The sequence below is a fragment of the Dermacentor silvarum genome, chromosome 3 (assembly GCF_013339745.2).
Source record: "Dermacentor silvarum isolate Dsil-2018 chromosome 3, BIME_Dsil_1.4, whole genome shotgun sequence".
Lineage (NCBI taxonomy): Eukaryota > Metazoa > Arthropoda > Arachnida > Ixodida > Ixodidae > Dermacentor > Dermacentor silvarum.
In genome coordinates this window covers 102,986,574-103,004,399 of record NC_051156.1, presented here as the reverse complement: position 1 = coordinate 103,004,399, position 17,826 = coordinate 102,986,574, and the positions used below count along the sequence as shown (strand labels likewise).

Sequence of the window (17,826 nt, the reverse complement as noted above, 5' to 3'; positions counted from 1 at the left end):
CGGAAAATTCTGGACTACGATCGCCCAGTTTCGCTGTTTCAAGCCTTGCATGGCCGAGTGCAAGGTTAAGCGTTTTTTTTTTTTGCATTTTACAGAAATATGCCTTCATTGTTTTGTAATGTACTTTACCTTGCTTCACGAAGACATGAAATGGAATGATCAATAAAAAAAAAACGCTTAACCTTGCACTCGGCCGCGCAACGCTTGAAACAGCGAAGCTGGGCGATGGTAGCCCAGCATTTTCCGGAAGTGCGCGTGAACTTTACATTCTATTACTCATGATGATGATGATTTCTTTTCGCGCGTCTAAGACTTACGGCCGTCACTGCGCGTTGCATAGCGCAGCTTGCAGCAGCGACACCGCGTTCCAATGCCGACACCGCGTTCCACGACACCCGCTCCGTGATTGCGTCTCTCTCTCGCTCTCACAGCGAGCAAAACCTCTTCATCTCGCAGAGCACGAGCGTACGAACGCGCCAGCAGTGGACGGAGACGATGACGCTCGAACGCAATCATATGGTTCGCATAAATGCATGTTCTGCAAGCGTGGCTGTATTCTCAAGAAATATTATACCTGTGGACTCTTTCGGTATACGATTTTTGCCCAGTTGAAAATGAGGATGGTATTAAATTATGGGGTTTTAGGCGCGAAAACCACGATCTCATTATGAGGCACGCCGTAGTGGGAGACTCCGAAATTTTGGACCACCTGGGGTTCTTTAACGTGCACCTAAATCTAAGTACACGGGTGTTTTCGCATTTCGCCCCCATCGAAATGCGGCCGCCGTGGCCGTAATTCGATCCTGCGACCTCGTGCTTAGCAGCCCAACACCATTGCCACTTAGCAACCACGGCGGGTCGAGGACGGTATTCCACTTGACCTCATTATGCTGTTGGGCCTCCACAGCATTTGGCGATCTAGGATGGCAATGCGGAACGCTGACATAGACGCGAAACCAATAAGGCTATATTTCAAGGAAAGCATTAATAGAATTATTACTGTGTACCAGTTTCAAACCCCAGAGCCTGAATGGCTCCCAAGAGTTGAAGCATTGTTAAACGTGACAGAATATGAACGAGATAGCGCAAAGCCAGTTCCCGGAGTGTGTTCCCTCGAATGTATGTTTTTGTGTAATTGTGCTGTTCAGTGTGGCAATAAAGAAAAAAAATTCACAGCATATCCACGGGGTGAATGATGATGAGTGGGTGAAGCTCCGGAGGGAATCATCGGATCTCCCGCTTAAGGGGACGCTAGCACAAACGCGTTAGAAACGTGCAGTACTCTCTAATAAGGGGGAGCGGCCACAGCGTCTTACGCAGCCATTTACACATGCCGGAACGTGCACCGCGTTTGCCGACGCCATCACATGACTGCCGAGAGAGTATACCCCCCGTATTCATAAACGCTCCTCGACTTGAACTTGACTTGCCACCGCTTTAGGCAGCGCGTTCGAAACGCGTTGAAGGTAAGTCGGAGAGGCCACAGCGTCTTACACCAGCTTCTTACACGGGCCGTAACGCGCTAGCACAAACGCGTTAGAAACGCGCTAGAAACGCGGCCTTTCGTTAATGTTGGGTATTTATTGCCATCGTGGTGCGTGTGTCCATGTCCGCTTCGTGGCGTAGTGGGCTAACGCCGCGCGCTCGGAAGCGAGGGGTCCCTGGTTCGATTCCGCGCTACGCACACAACTTCGGAATTTTATTTCTCTTTTTTCTCAGACTGGTTACACATTACTGGTTACACACTACTACTACGACGACGGGGACGAACGGGTGCCGCTATAAGGAGCTTCGCCCCTAAAACCACCTCGGCCAGAAAGTTTCTTTTCTTTCTAGGTAGGCTCCGGCTACGCACCAGAAATTACTGCTGGCTTAAACAGCTTCGCTGTTAAAAGAAACAACTAGTAGTCCCTGGGTGACAAACAGCGCAGTTTCCTGGCGCTTGTCTGATTGGCAAGGCTGGCTGCGAGGCGAAAGCGGCAAGCAACCGACTATTGATGCATATTGCTTTCTATCACGGATCAAGGGCGACCTTCATGTGCCTGTGTTAGCGCGACGTCTGCATGGGGTTTTCGCAGAAGACACTTCGTTGTTTGTTAGCTAGGGATGTACGAAGGAAACGTTCCCCCCATTCACACACACACACACGCGCGCGCATGCGCACATGCACACACAAAGAACTCCGATATAGCGTAAGACTTGTGGAAACAAGCTCTGACTCGGACTTGTTTCAGGTGGGCACTGATAGGGCTGGATTTGCAACGAAAAACGACGTGTCGAGATTTGCTATTTAACTTGTGTGAAGGTTTCTCGAGGGCTGGCTGACACACGTGGAACCATTTTTATGAATGTAGAAAGCCTAGTTGTCCTATCTCGGTGCCGGGAAAGGACTCGGGTGCCTTGTAGAACGAGTTCTCATCCACATTGTCGGCAATGTACTGGCAAGATGAGAATATGGTGACTGCTATGTCTACGAGATCTCCTTCTTCCGAACGCAACACACGTTGCGCCAACACGGCACCCTCTCTCCAACTGCCGACTTTCTCCCCGTCGGCGGCTCCCGAGAGACGCAAGAGCAGACGCGAGACAAAGAGCAACGAGAGACGGCTTCCGAACCGCGCTGCGTGCAAGTCCCTCTGAATAAACTCTGTTCCAAGTTCCGAATGCCCTTTATTACGGCTACCGCGGACATAACAGTGGCGACGAGTAAGTGGATGTAAAGCTCACGTTGACCTACACCTGTGCTACGCAATGGCAACGCACGCATCGGGCCGGCTACCGGAGTTTAATGGCACATCGTGACTGTCGTGGTTTGGACGCCTCCGGTTTTACTTCGAGGCTAACAGCATCACCGACCCTAACAAGAAGAGGGCACACCTGCTGACGCTGTGTGGTGAGCAGACGTACGACACCGTCTGCGCCTTGGTGCAGCCAAGCAGCCCAGCTGAAGTGGCCTACGACGACATTGTGGCGGCACTTCAGAAACACTACGATCCGAGGCCACCTGAGGTCTTCAGCCGAGCTCGCTTCCAACAACGTGACCAGTTGGAAGGAGAGACGGTAAGCGCCTACGTCGCGGCGCTAAAGACGCTGGCCGCCTACTGCAACTTCGGGACGCTACGCACAACGGTTACTACACCAGCGGCTACCGGACAGCAGACGGCGTCAACACCATCACCTGCTAACGCAACAATGCTTCCCTTGGACATTATGGTGCGTGCCCGATTCGTGTGCGGACTACGGGACGATCTTCTGCAACAGAGACTGTTTGCTGAGAGTGACCTGACGTTCACAAAGGCCTACGATATTGCTGTTAGAGCAGAAAGCGCTGGCCAACAACAGCGAGACATTCGAAAAAAAACATCGAACCAGTTCACCAGGCGACTCACCAAGTTCGTCGTGACCAGGCAAGTGCAGAGATATCTTCTAAACCACAACGCTGCTGGCGTTGCGATTATCAAGGAAAGGTGAAGCGAAGTACTGCGTCATGACACTAACGAGCGCCGACAGTGAGCGCTACGGCAGTCGCGGCGCAGCGACGGCTCCAACATGGTGAAACCTGATGTAGGTGGTATAGGCCTTCTGCTGAGGTGGCGATGCAGATTCCGCACATGGTTTGTCTCTCGCGTCCGATTAGCCTGTGACGCCTTGTCGCCTACGGAGTGCAGCTTCAACATACGACAACAGACGATCACACGCCGCCTACTGCTTCGCTTGCGAAGGCGTAGGTGTGCGTGGTGGGCGGATGTGGAATATCATTTCTTTATCCATTGGGGTCACGTAACATATGAACTTAGTTAAGCAGGCACATGGCTGATAAATCCTTGCATGCTACCTGTGGTGTACCAAACGGAGCAACGGAACAGCGTAAGAAAAAACAAAAATCTCCGCCCAAGCACTCCGTACAGATGGTTGACCAGGGTAGCTGAAACGTGCGGCCCCGGCGTATCATCATCATCATCATCATCATCATCATCAGCAGCAGCCTATTTTATGTCCACTGCAGAACGAAGGCCTCTCCCTGCGATCTCCAATTACCCGTGTCTTGCGCCAGCGTATTCCAACTTGCGCCTGCCCCGGCGTATATCAGTGGGTTAATGCCGTCGGTACATTGAAGTCTTTCTCAATTTTTGGACGGTATGACCCCAGTCAGCCGTTGTCGCATTGCCACCTGCGATTCTTCAAAATTAAATAGCTTCAAATTTAAATCTGTCCGTCACGTAAGACAATGAATGGCTCATACCCCCTTAGCAATGACTCGTACCCCCGTAAACGCGGCCTCCCCATTACGACGACAGAAGATAAGTGATATTCTACGCTGGAATGATGAGCGCCAACGAACGAGCTGTGGAGAAAGACGACGACGCTCGAGCCATTGCTGATGATGATAGCTTCTGCGTACAGGCGACAGATGGACGAATCGGCTAGCCGTATACAGTTTCGCTGTAAAAGACAAACACCGATCGTGCCTTCAGCGCCACTATTCACTTTGAGGCAGCACGCGGCCCGAGGAACGGTGAGGAGGAAGTCGAAGCACAGGGAAGCTACTTTGACCCCGAGCCCCCGGGAACGGTCCTGACCCGACAGTGCTCCAGAAAAGGGCGGAATGTCACGTATACCTTTATAACCTACATCAAATAAACCCCGTTAATTTCCATGTTTAGTCTAGGCTTCTACAATTAATTCCGTGCACTTCACTACATATAGCGACATCAAGGCTGCCAGATTCGAGACTCTCGCTAGATTCGAGACTCTCAAAAACGCGGTGGTTGTGGGTTCGTCTCCTACAGGCGACAAGCTGTCTTTTCGTACACAGTCATTTTCACTTTTCCTAATTGTTGTCTACATTGGAGCTTCAACCTCAACACCCCTAGGCTTTTCTTGGGTACATTAATTACCTGTTGGCTTTTATGGTCGTGGTTAACAAAAGTCGAACCCCTCTGTTTGCCCCCTCCTTGTCCATTATATATATATATATATATATATATATATATATATATATATATATATTGTCGCGATGCACAAATCTCAGGAGCTTTATTATAGAAGCACCGTGCCGTACTCGGGAGAAGGAACCAGAGAGGCGCCAACAACAAGAATGTCTTCTTCTTCTCTAGATGCCCTCCGGAATCTCGAGCAGCCCGGTCGTCGTCTTTGTCGGCGCCAGGGTGCACTTGTGCACGAATACCGACGCGGCATTACCCTCCCTCCAGAGCGAGCATCGTCCCGATGCTGATCAGATCGTGGCGGAAAGACTCGTAGTTGATAGCTTGGCGGTGTCCACTTCACTCTGAATGATAAGGCTTCATGCGCACTACGTGCACTACCTCAGGCACCTGTTGACGGCGTTTCGAGCAGCATGAACCATCACCAACCACCTCGTAGGTCACGTCGCTAATACGGCGTAGAACCTTGTATGGTCCGAAGTACCGGCGTAGAAGTTTCTCCGAGAGCCCTCGGCGTCGGCCGGGAGACCAAATGGAGACTCTTTCCCCAGGCGTATAAGCGGTAAATTGGTGGCGGAGATTGTAGCGTCGTGCGTCGCGTTCTTGCTGACTAGTTATCCTGACACGGGCGAGCTGTGTGCCACAACTGACGGAAACAAGGCTGCAAGACAGTGGCGGTATGCAGACGTCCTCGTCGATAATACGTAAGGTGCGGCGCTGTCGCTCTGTTCCATTGGCCGTGTCGTTAGCAGGAGAAAACGTTACTACGCCGTCGCGTATGTTGACAACGGCACCATACTCCCTTAAGAAATCCATGCCTAAAATGAGTGATTTGCAGCACTCCGGTAGAATCACAAATGTGGCGACAAAAGCTGCGTTCCCGATCGTGAGCCTTGCAGTACATTTGCCTGTAGGAGTCATAATCTGGCCGCCAGCATTGCGAATATAAGGGCCCGTCCATTTAGTCCTGACTTTCTTGAGTTTGTCTGCCAGCGGCTCGCTCATAATTGAAAAGTCCGCGCCAGTGTCTACTAAGGCCGTCACTTCGTGCCCGTCAATCGTAACAGCGAGGTCGGCAGTCACAGTTTTGTCGGCATCATTTACGTTTTGATCGGCGCCTTCCTTTCTCGGCAACAAGGGGGGATTTTCGGCAATTTGAGGACTTGCAACCTTCCCCCTTGAGGTCGCTGCTTTCAGTTTCCCCGCCGTGGGCTGGGAGAACGACCTCTCACGACGTCAGCAAAAGTGCGGCTGTTCGGCGAGGCGAAACGTGCTGGAGACGGTGAGCGCGACCGGAGATTCGAAGAGCTCACTTGCCGGCCAGTGCAGCTGTCGTCGAAGGGGACACGGTTTTCGTCAGCCAGGCGACGCGTAGTGCCATATGGGCCACCCTGGTAGCCAGCTGGGCGATGAGGGCAGAAACGATAGATGTGTCCTGGTTCGCCACAATTGTAGCACAATGGCCGCCGATCTTCAGTGCGCCATATATCGGTCCTACGGAGCTGGGGCCGTCTGAAAGGTTCCCGTTGGGCCCAGGCTGCGACAGGAGGCCGTTGACGGTATTGTGGCGATGGCAGGGAAGACAAGGGACGGTAAACAGCGTCTGCGTGGCTGTATGTGTTCGGCTGGTACGGTGGCTCAGACGGCGACGGACGGCGGACCGCGTCTGCGTAGCTATATGGATTCGGCTGGTATGACAGCTCGGTACGAGGCTCGGAAGGGGCAAGCACCTGTCGGAGTTCCTGTCGTACACAACAACAAGAATCTCTTCTTCTTCTCTAGATGCCCTCCGGAATCTCGAGCAGCCCGGTCGTCGTCTTTGTCGGCGCCAGGGTGCACTTGTGCACGAATACCGACGCGGCAATATATCTGTTTTGGAATTTTTACGGGCCCGTGGTCGTGTCTTCAATATATATATATATATATATATATATATATATATACGAATTATCTGGATGACGACGTTTTGTGAAGAACCTAACTGGAACGCCAATGCATTTCTGCGCACATTTCGGGAATTAATATCTCGAAACTGGTGGTATCCTGAGAATTAATTCTAAGTGGATCCGCCTTGCGAACCTCACGGCTACAATTTGTAAATTGCAATATGGGCCATCAGGTAATTAGTTAAAACTTCATTAGTGAATTTCTGTTAATTATTCGATTATGCATTTCAATTTTTGTGCAAGTAATGTCCGCCTCTTCGAGTAGACCAGCTCAATAACTAGAATTGGGCTATCTGCCACAGGCAACCTTTAAGAATTTTTGAAAGTGTTCACTGATCGAAACACCCTGTATACACTGCAGAAACTAGCAGGCGGACGTAAAAAAGCAAACACAAAAATTTTATTTCGACATTTCATCCGGGGTCCAGCCTTCATCAAGAGTGCAATTAGACGCACGCTCTCTTGATGAAGGCGGAACCCCGGCCGACACGTCGACAATAAATGTTGGTTTTTGGTTTTTGACGTGCGCCTGCACTTCTTTCAAGTTATTCAACACCCGATCCGAAGAATTACTTCGCTCGTGTATATATATATATATATATATATATATATATATATATATATATATATATATATATATATATTACAAAGACACATATACGCTCTTCTATGCAATCCCATCCTCCAATTCATCTCTACCTCTACCTCGTGACCGGCTTGCCATACTTCTCAAACAATTTTACACTCTTACACTCTTAATGCTATACGCATTCAAAAAAGGAAAACAAAACATGCACCGAGCACCGGAATGGAGCCTGCGATCCGCCGTTCTTTCTAGCGCCTGCTGATATCCATTCGCGAAAACTGCTCGGCCCCGGCCCTACCCAACATCGTGCCTGAAAGGCGGCCATTTATCTATCATTTTCTGTTTGACTCCCTGAAACTGTCGTGCAAACAGCGATTTTGGAATAAATTACTCGTCGTATCGACACGTCCGATTGCGATTCACTGGAAGCGGAGTCTTTGACATTTGGGAAGCCCCCTATAGATATTGCAACTGACAGCGCTGTATCTTCGCAAATGCTTTCTCACTACGGAAGACCACCTCAAGGTTTCAATTGTTTCCTTAGCCTTCCATACCTCGAAATGCGCGCGCAATTTTGGGACCAGTTTTCGGCCGCAGAAACAATATCACTGATTAAGGTAAAGGATCACTGGGCGGGTGCCAGGAAAGGAGCAGCACGCTTGAATATACTATTTGTGTGTGTCTTCTTGTGTGCTGTTCCTTCTCATTCGCGTAGTAATTTCCTGCGGTGATCACGAACCAACCAACTGCCAAAAGATATACATCTCAAGTATCACTCATGTGGAATGTGAGTCTGGGCGTGTATACAGTGTAGTTCCTCTGGAGAAATCAGACTGCGGGATAAGTGATTCGCAAAGAACGTACCGCGCTTTGTAAAAATCGCCCGTTTTCAGCTCATGGCCTCTGGGCAGCTATAGTCCCGGGGCACTGGTTCTGGTAAGCCTAATTCCTGGTTACCGAATATGTTAATTTAGGTGAGTAAGTATGACGTCATGTAAATAAAATGTCACGCGCTATACACGAAACATATTAGTACTGGCGCCCGTAAATGCCGCATTCATAATATTGCATGCATTGCACTAAAAGCAATAATTTCTTTAGGAGTAAAAATCTCAGAAGAATAGTGACTTTCAATTTTAACCGCTTTTGCAAGGGTTTTACGCGTGCAGGCCGAATACCTTTCTTTTGGTTTAATTGCCTTGGCACTCTTTGGCCATAACAGTACCTTGGGCGATAAGCAACCATATATCATCATCATGCTTTGCGTTAAAGCAGGTAAGCTGAGAGCGTAGTAGTAGTTATAGCAAAAACGAACACCAATATAACCTTGCATCGCATGTCTCCGTATCCTCCTTATCGTTTCGTCACTTTTCTTGGATACATTTTGAGTATAGTTAAAAATTGAAAATTAGCCTGCGTCACGATCACACACACACACACACACACACACACACACAAAAGAAAAACAACACGTGTCCGAGCAGATAAGTTTACAGCTTTTCAAGCAAACATGCCTGTTCAGGCGCCCTTATAAAGTATATCGAGTGGACCTTAACGAGGACAGTGAAAAAAAAACCGAAAAAAAAAACGAAAAAAAAAACGAGCAAAATGTACTCATCGTGGAGGTGCCGGGGTTTGAACCCGGGACTTCTCACATGCGAAGCGAGCGCTCTACCACTGAGCTACACCCCCAGGACACGCAAGCGCTTCCATTATTGTCATGTCAGGAATCACAGCAGTGATACGGCTATCGGAAAAGACGAAGTGATGTCCAATCGCTTTTGTTATCAGAGCGTGTGCCAATGCGCTTTCATTATGTGTCCCTTTTTCCGATTGCACCACGAAGTGTAAATACAGTCCACATGGCCCCATACACGGTGGCAGCTATGACCAACTACAGTGCTGACTACATTAGCCGTGCACAAGATGACATTAAACAATCGGAAATAAACAAGTAAATGACTGTCGCTTTTTTTTACAGCGCTAAGCAGTTGTGAATTGTGGGTATCGGGATATCTATAAGATCGACGACTACTCACAGTAAAAAAAAAAAAAGAATTCATGGACCAGGGCCCACAGCATACCTTCAGAAAAGCGCTTGTTACTATAAAAGTTTTCTTAGAAAACACCAATATCTATCACTTTCACTTTCACTTTATTTCCTTAAAGACCCCTCTTCGAGGTACTAAATAAGGGGTGGGCTACAAAAATATGAGATACAAAGAATATCAAATGTTACAAGGCATAATGCAAGGCAATTTATTCTATGAAGGCAGATAAGCAGGGCATAGAAACGACGCTGTGCGCAAGGCCGCAAGGCCGTTCCAGTGTTTGGCTGTTCGAGCAAAAAAAGAAGATGCAAGGGTACGCGGTGTGTGCACGAACTATATGTTTAACGAATGTCGTATGGTGTGGGGCTGCTGAGCACGAGGTCGCGGGATCGAATCCCGGCCACGGTGGCCGCATTTCGATGGGGGCGAAATGCGAAAACACCCGTGTACTTAGATTTAGGTGCACGTTAAAGAACCCAGGTGGTCAAAATTTCCGGAGTCCCCCACTACGGCGTGCCTCATAATCAGAACTGGTTTTGGCACGTAAAACCCCATAATTTAAAAACGAATGTCGTATGCGTTGGGATATGCGTGATGGTGGCAAGATATATGGTGCACGATTGAGTACGCTGTGGTAGAATTTGTGAAATAATGATACGCTGGCAATTAAACGGCGGTGGGAAAGGGTTTGTATGCCAGATTCCGCTTTTAACGAAGTTAACTGACATCGTATGAAAAGGCGGAGTGAATGAACCGGATGGCCCGATTCTGAAGTGCATCAAGGGCGGTAATGAGGAAAGTATGACAAGGGCTACAAATGGCTGATGCGTATTCTAGTTTGCGTCGTATTAGTGTCTTATAAACTAATATCTTAGACCAGTATTACATTTTAGTGTCCGTTGAAAGATACATGTATGATGTAAGTCTATGCTAGTTAGTTTTCTTTTTTTTTATTCTGTGGTTTGACTTGCGAAAACGATGTTGTGATTATGAGGCGCGCCGTAACGGGAGCTCCGGAATAATTTTCACCACCTCGGGTTCTTTAACATGCACCTGATGCACGGCACACGGGCATTCTCGCAATTCGCACCCATCGAAACACGGCCGCCGCTGCCGGGATTCGATCTCGCGACCTCGTGCTTAGTTGCGCAACGCCATACGGTGGGTCTTGTGAGTTGGTCAAAAGTTTATGTAGTATTTTATGCATGGGTATGCTCATGGTCTGTGCCCCCTTCAGTGCAACTACTTTAGTTCCGAGGGCTGTTCGCCTTTGCGGCGGAATCTGACCGTTTCCGCATGCCATAACCGTGCGGGGAAGCATTCCTCGGTAGCTGGCCCTGTCCTAACCTCCCAATTCCCCAACACCATTACCTTTAATAGGCCGACGAGCCATCCCGTCGTTTAATAAAGCTATATCGTCATCATTTGCGAAACTGAATTTATTCATGTGCTCTCGGACAATATGAAGCACATGTGTTTACATAGGCAAATGCGTACATGTTCATCTTCGGCAGGTCCCTGGACTCATTTACAGAACTTTGTTATATTGCTGACTGAAGGTTTCTGTGATTCTTTGGTGCCTCATTTCGTTACAAATTTTCTGACAATATTTGCCTATGCCAAGTGACGAGAAATAGCCACGGCCACCTGAAGGCACCAACCTCTGCCATTACACGCCAATAATAATATATATATATCGCGGTTGCTTGTAACGTCGCGGCTCATACCCGCCGCCCTATATACCAGTGGCTATGGCGTTGGGCTACTGAGCTCCAGGTAGCGGGTTCAATCCCAGCCACGGTGGCTACATTTTGATGGGGGCTAAATGCAAAAACGCTCACGCTTACTTAAATTTCTATGCGCGTTAAAGAACCACAGGTGGCTAAAATTATTCGGCAGTCCACCAATACAGCGTGTCTCATAATGAGATCATGGTGTCGGCACATAGGAACTAATTATTTGGACGTCTCGGCCCCTCGTAGCATCACCCTAAAAGACCCTGAAACAAAAATGAAGCTTAGGATGATTTTTTTTCGATTGGAGGGGCACAAATTAAGAACATGTCGACAGTAGCGTTCAAGTGAAGACTAATCTCGAGTATTGCCTAATAAGCAAACATGCATACATTTGTATGATTGGAGTTGCTATAGAAATGCGAACACTCGAGTGGACAAAGCAGGGATTTACAAATGGCGCGCAAAATCAAAGCCAAGCGAATTACTGGTTCAATCGGCGTAACCGCTTGTGCCTGTCTGTGAAAGGAATCACGGTCACTGAACAAGTCTGATGAATAATCCACCGCTTTCGAATAGCGTACGAGTTCGTTGTTCACATAGTTGGGCAGGAAATTGTCGTAACATATGTAGCCAGTACGTGACGTCACGAGCGTGCGTAAATGGCAGGCTTAGTTCCTGCTGTTCGGTTCATCGTAGCTGGCATCGATTGAATGATTAGCGATTCTAGCTGCCGCCAGGATGACATGTTCCTTCCTTTGGCGACAACAGTGGCACTGTCCCAGCCAATCTGAAATAATGCCACTGTCGATTGCCAATTTAGGTTTACTGGCAGCAATCCAAAAAATGGCAGCGATCTTATATTCAGAGAAAGCAGCAGCCATGTTATGGACTACCATTACATTAAGTTGGAACCACTTACGTTATTTACAAACTTTCTAGTAAATAAACTTTAGAAGCGTGCGACAGCTTTACAAGCATGTTTTATGAACCACGTGGAAGTTTTCTCCATGTCCTAAAAGACGTCGACGTGCCACAAAAATACCAATTCAAGGGAATCGGTGCACGTAATGGGTGAAGTGTGCGCAAAGTTTCAAGAGCGTTAGTTGAATACGGCTTTCGGAAAGTTTTCTCAGGAAAGTTATCGAAAGCGTTATGCGACCGTCAAGCTGTTGACGGTGCCAGCACCATGCAGACCACCTTTCGCTAGTCGCAGCGCACAACAGTCAAGCGTCTCATCATTACCTACGCTCCTTCACCTTCCACCCCAGCTATGCGAGTTGAAGACAAGCCTGAGACGCACAGAAAGGGTGCAGAGGCACCTGTGCAGCTTCTCTCGAGGTTTCGGCCACGCCATTGCAACTGCACTGCCTTTATGCAGATCCTTGAACCATCAGCCCCATGCTGACCGCGCACCGTGCCAAACGCTACCACGACCTCGAACGGCATGCCACAGCCAGTGCCGCCCTCCCGAAACAAGACCCGCGAACCGGACAGCTCAATGCCGTGACCTTGCTCCACACGCTGGCCAGTCCATACTCTATAGGCTTTGTTGCGCCTCACACTACATTGTAAAAAGCCATATATATTTTCCCTTCACTCACAAGGACAGATTTGAACTTCTCGATTTTGTATGTTTTTAGGGCAAACTACACGTGCCAGTTCCCTCTTGTTCTTTTGTCACTGGCCAGCCGCCACGGTTAATTGCCACCGCTCACAATAGGAAGTAGGCGGCCCGCATCAACTGACCGCCTTGAATTGGTGAACCGGACGTCATTCGACTTCCTCTGACGACGTGGCGATGGCAGGCTGGCCGACCCCTCAGTTCAACCCACGAATTCCCCGGTTCCAACCTGATTATGTCGTCGGCTGCTGCTTGAGGCTGGAAGTTTCCATGGCTGAGAACCTCATCACCATGCAGACATTAAAGTACGAGGTTCTTGGTTATGTCCTTCCACTTGAGGTAGCAATGGACCATGGACAACCATATACAAAGCGGTCTTTCCCGCTCTCCAGAGAGAACTATGCGTGACACCGAGTTCATGTTCAATGGAAGTAGGGGCTGTGTTAGCCTATATACCTGTGGGGTTTACTTATCGTTTCCAGCCTAATTATGAGTTTTGTGAATGATAATGATCCTCAATTTTTTTCCTATTATGATGTGTTATACGAGCTTCATAGTAAGTTTCCTCGGTGTGCTTGTTGTACCAAAGAAGCCACCTTGCTCATATGTGGTGAAACTAGGGGGCAGTGGATGCGTAACGTGTAGGCGAAGTTCATATTGTGTGGGTTTATTACGGCCTTTGGAGTACACTGTTCATGGAAGTGGTCAGAAGAATTATGAGTTATTTCCTCATTCTGTGTCACTTTTTAAAGTTATTTCCAGTGTGACAGGAAACTCTTCTTAGTAGTTCGAACTAGAGATGGGTCGCTCAGGAGCGAGCCTGGAGCTTTTGAGCCATGGTTCAGTAAAAGTGAGCGGCGGTTCTTTTGGAGAAAGGGAGCCGGTTCTCTCGCGTTCTGTGAACCGTGCAGATGCGTTCCGTCAGAGCCGGGTCTTCTGCTGGGTGACACTACCGCACCATCTATTAGCGGTACGAGAAATCAACTGCCCTCTCGCCCTTCCTCACAAGAGTCGCCTTCACCCCCTCGCATTCGGCTGTCTTTTGAAACACTCTTTTTGAAGAACGAATGAGTCGCCGGTTCGCGTGAGCGGCGGTTCTTTCGAAGAGAAAAAGCCGGTTCTCTCTCGTTCAGTGAGCCGTGAGGAACCGTTCCTAGAGAGCGCTCAGGAGCGAGCCGGATCTTTTGAGCCGCTCTTTTGAAATGCGGGGGAGCCGTGGTTCAGTAAGTAGGCGGTGGTTTTTTTCGGCGAGAGGAAGCCGGCTCTCTGTCGTTCAGTGAGCCGTAAGGAACCGTTCCTAGAGAGTAGAGATGGGCAAAACGGCTCACTTCATTGAGCGGCTCGGAACGGCTCAGCTCACTGAAATGAACCGGTTCATTTGAACGGCTCACCGGTTCATTTAAACGTGTAACCTATGTTATGCATATTCTATTGTTATCTGGCTTTGAAAAAAAAACGAAATATGCATAATTTCGTGTTATTGGTGTTTTCGCTATGTTTAGAGAAAATTTCACACATATTAAAAGCGTGAATATTTAGTTGTAATGAAACTTTCTTTCCTGATATTGGGGATAAAATGCTTATAATACTGTAACAGGCAGAATGCGACGTACTTTTTTCAGAAAAAATATCTAACTTCATTGACATTACAGAAGCTTGTCTGTTTTTGTGGTACTGTAAAATCAACTTTCGTCAAAATAACAACAGAAAATGAATGTACATTATCTTTCAACTTTAATCATTTATTCACATACGTACGTTCACTATAATGTCAGTGAGCTGTAACGCCAGGCAATATGAATATAGAAATTATTTCTTGAAGTACAATACCAAAATCATACGAAAGATTCCCAAAACTGCCGCACGTACCTTTCGTTTTTTGTATCTCTTGAGCGCACGCGCGATACTGGCGACCATGCCATGATGCTCCAGGACAAAAAAAAAAAGAAAAAAAAAGAAATGAAGTTCTATTACAACACAACAGATCATTGGTGTCGTTTTAATGACGTACTAATCATACACGCTCAGAAAATGCACAGACGTGGATGACATGGGTGACATTTTCATGACTACACAAATTAGCACAAATGAAGGCCAGGACGTAAACTGTGCGTTCACCTGTTGTCTTTAAAGACACCGAAGAATATCTTCGAAGTGTTATTGCACCAGCTCACGATGTGCGATCGGTGAGAGTCGTGAGACATCGTTCGAACAGCAGCAGGGAACGAACGGTACCATCCTTTGCCAATTAAGGCTTGTTTACTTCTCTCCTCGGTGGCATCGGGTGCCACACCATAGGATGCACAAAAAACCAAAGGGCTGCTGCGCACACCACACACTGCGAGCGAGTACCAGTAGCGCGAGTCTGCCAAACACCGGCCACCATTCGTCGATCAGAAGTCGAAACCTCGAAACCCAGCAGAAGACCCGGCTCTGACGGAACGGTTCGGCACGGCTCATCGAACGAGAGAGAACGGGCTTCCTCTCTCCGAAAGAACCGCCGCTCACTTACTGAACCGCGGCTCACTCGCTCTTCAACAGAGCGGCTCAAAAGATCCGGCTCGCTCCTGAGCGCTCTCTAGTAGAGATGGGTCGCTCAGGAGCGAGCCGGATCGTTTGAGCCGCTCTTTTTAAAGAGTGAGTGAGCCGTGGTTCAGTAAAAGTGAGTGGCGGTTCTTTTGGAGAAAAGGAGCCGGTTCTCTCTCAGAAAGAACCGCCGCTCCCTTGAACCAGGGCTCACTCGTTCTTCAAAAATAGCGGCTCAAAAGACAGCCGAATGCGAGGGGGTGGAGGCGACTCTTGCGAGGAAGAGCGGGAGGGCAGTTGCTTTCTAGCACTGCTAATAGATGGCGCGGAAATTGCACCGACCATAAGGTGCCTCGATGCCAGTGCCGCCGTTCAGGGTGGTGCCATCCTTTGACCGCCGCCGCTTTCTCGCTGCGACGCCATCTTGAGTCACAGCGAGCGGTTGCGAGTGCTTGGTGCCGGTGCTTAGTTCGAGACGCAGTGCGCGCGGATGCTTCGCTGACGCTTCTACTTGCTGGACAGTGTTCAGCCGCATGAATGACAAGCTTGTCAAGTGCATCGAGTCGACATGACGGGCTGTTGTGTTCCCAAGTGCACCTGATCGACGCGTAAAGGGCTTCGTTGTTTACGCTTCCCCCGCGACCCAGAGCGAAGGAAGAGATGGGAAGCCCAAGTAAAGCGGTATCACTGTAAGGCAACGGATAGCTCCTACATTTGCGAGGTAAGTGTCAAGAAAGTTTAGACTATCGCATCGTGTTTTTCATTTAAATAAGAAAGTATTCTCTGATCCTCGCTCACGTACCTACGTTCGCTCACGAACTAAGCACTGCACCGATGCTGAGTAGCCTATGGTTTGCGAGCGCGCGTCGCATAGGCTTTTGCCGTTTTGATCGGCGCAGTCTATGCGAGTAGTACCCTTATTTTAAGAACTGACGAAAATGCTTCGCCGCAAAATAGCCTTACATTAGCTACAAATCGTCATGTAAACCACCTATTTTACTTTTTCACGGGAAGCACACATCGTGTGTCTCTTGTTTCTTTTTTTCCCTCAGTTTCTTTTTTCGCTACTGGTTATTTGGGACTAAAGAAGGCAGCGCTTCTTCTGGGGAGAGCGGCTGTTGTGTACGTGGAAAGCGAAGCATTGTGATTTTCTCTATTCTCAGCAATTATCTTGCGGATCTCAGGTTGTTACGTTATATAGCTGATTTTTTAGACGAATATATTTGTAGCGTGGTGCTCGTAAGCCGATGGTCATTCGTGCTCATTCCCGATCGTAGTGGGTACTGTGACGGTCTTTAAATGCCTGTGCACGGTATGCCCAGGTGTAGTAGAGTTAAGGGGCATCATGGGACCAAAATGTTTCGGCGCTTTCTGGCATGGTGTCTGTTGTAGCCTGTGCATTTCTTCGAAACGTGTGAAGCGAGGTAATACAGCATTACTTCTGCGAAAATTTATTTTTAAGCACTGTAATGGGTTCTCTGTCATTACAAGGCAACTTTTCATATCAATAATCACTTTTGTTGTTTTACTTGTACTTAGAAACACTTAGAAGAGGACCAGTACGAGGGAAATCGACAGGATGGGCGCCGTCTGTTAAAGTCAACAGCCCTACATCATCATGGACTATGTTTTCGAAGTGAAAAACATTGATAATCTGTATTTGACTGTCTTAGTTTCATTTACGGTTTTTGTACGCGATATGTATGCAGTGTTGTTTATTTTTTCAATGTAGTTATCAGTGTTCTAATAGTTATTTATAAAATGTTCTGTACTCGCCATCGATGTGTTTGGCTGATGCGACGTATTCGATGGTAGCTGATGTATTCTGGCTGGATATCTTGATTAATATTACCCGCGGTTGCGTTTTCTTGTTTGCATTCTTGTTTTCGATTTATATTGTGTGTAATAAGGTTGATGTACTCACTTGAACACCCCCCCCCCATGTAATGAATAAATTAAAAAAACTCTCACTATCACGAATTGTGTGTCCAGCCTACCTTGCGAATTTTTTTTATCTCGTCTTTCAACATAACCTTCAGGCGCCACAGAGTGCATATAATTTTTCATGTACATCTCTTTCATGATTGATTGTACTAGACATTATAAGTAAATGTATTTTGTGCATCGTTTGGTTTCTTGTGTGTACTACGCAAGATTGACACAGACAAGTTACGTTACATGTTTCTCTACAGCACTAACTAAACCTTATTTTCGCGTCGCAGTTATTTTTTCATCAGCTTAATCCTGTCAGCACACAGTTTTGTGGCAAAAAAAAGCAAAATTGCGCGTAGATATCGTCAAATAATTGCAACGAACGCGAAGAGCACGCGCAACGCAAGGGAAACTAACCGCCGTGCGCGAGTGGCTGGCTACGGTAAAGGAGGCGTGACGTGTAAACCAAAATACAACAGCGA

At 47.9% G+C, this 17,826-nt stretch overlaps 1 non-coding gene across 1 annotated transcript; it reads right to left on the bottom strand.

The window, feature by feature from the left end:
* Positions 1–9,098: 9,098 nt before the first annotated feature.
* Trnaa-cgc (transfer RNA alanine (anticodon CGC)) lies at positions 9,099–9,170 on the bottom strand. Its single transcript has one exon. It is a non-coding gene; the product is annotated as a tRNA-Ala (tRNA).
* Between the last annotated feature and the right edge of the window lie 8,656 nt (positions 9,171–17,826).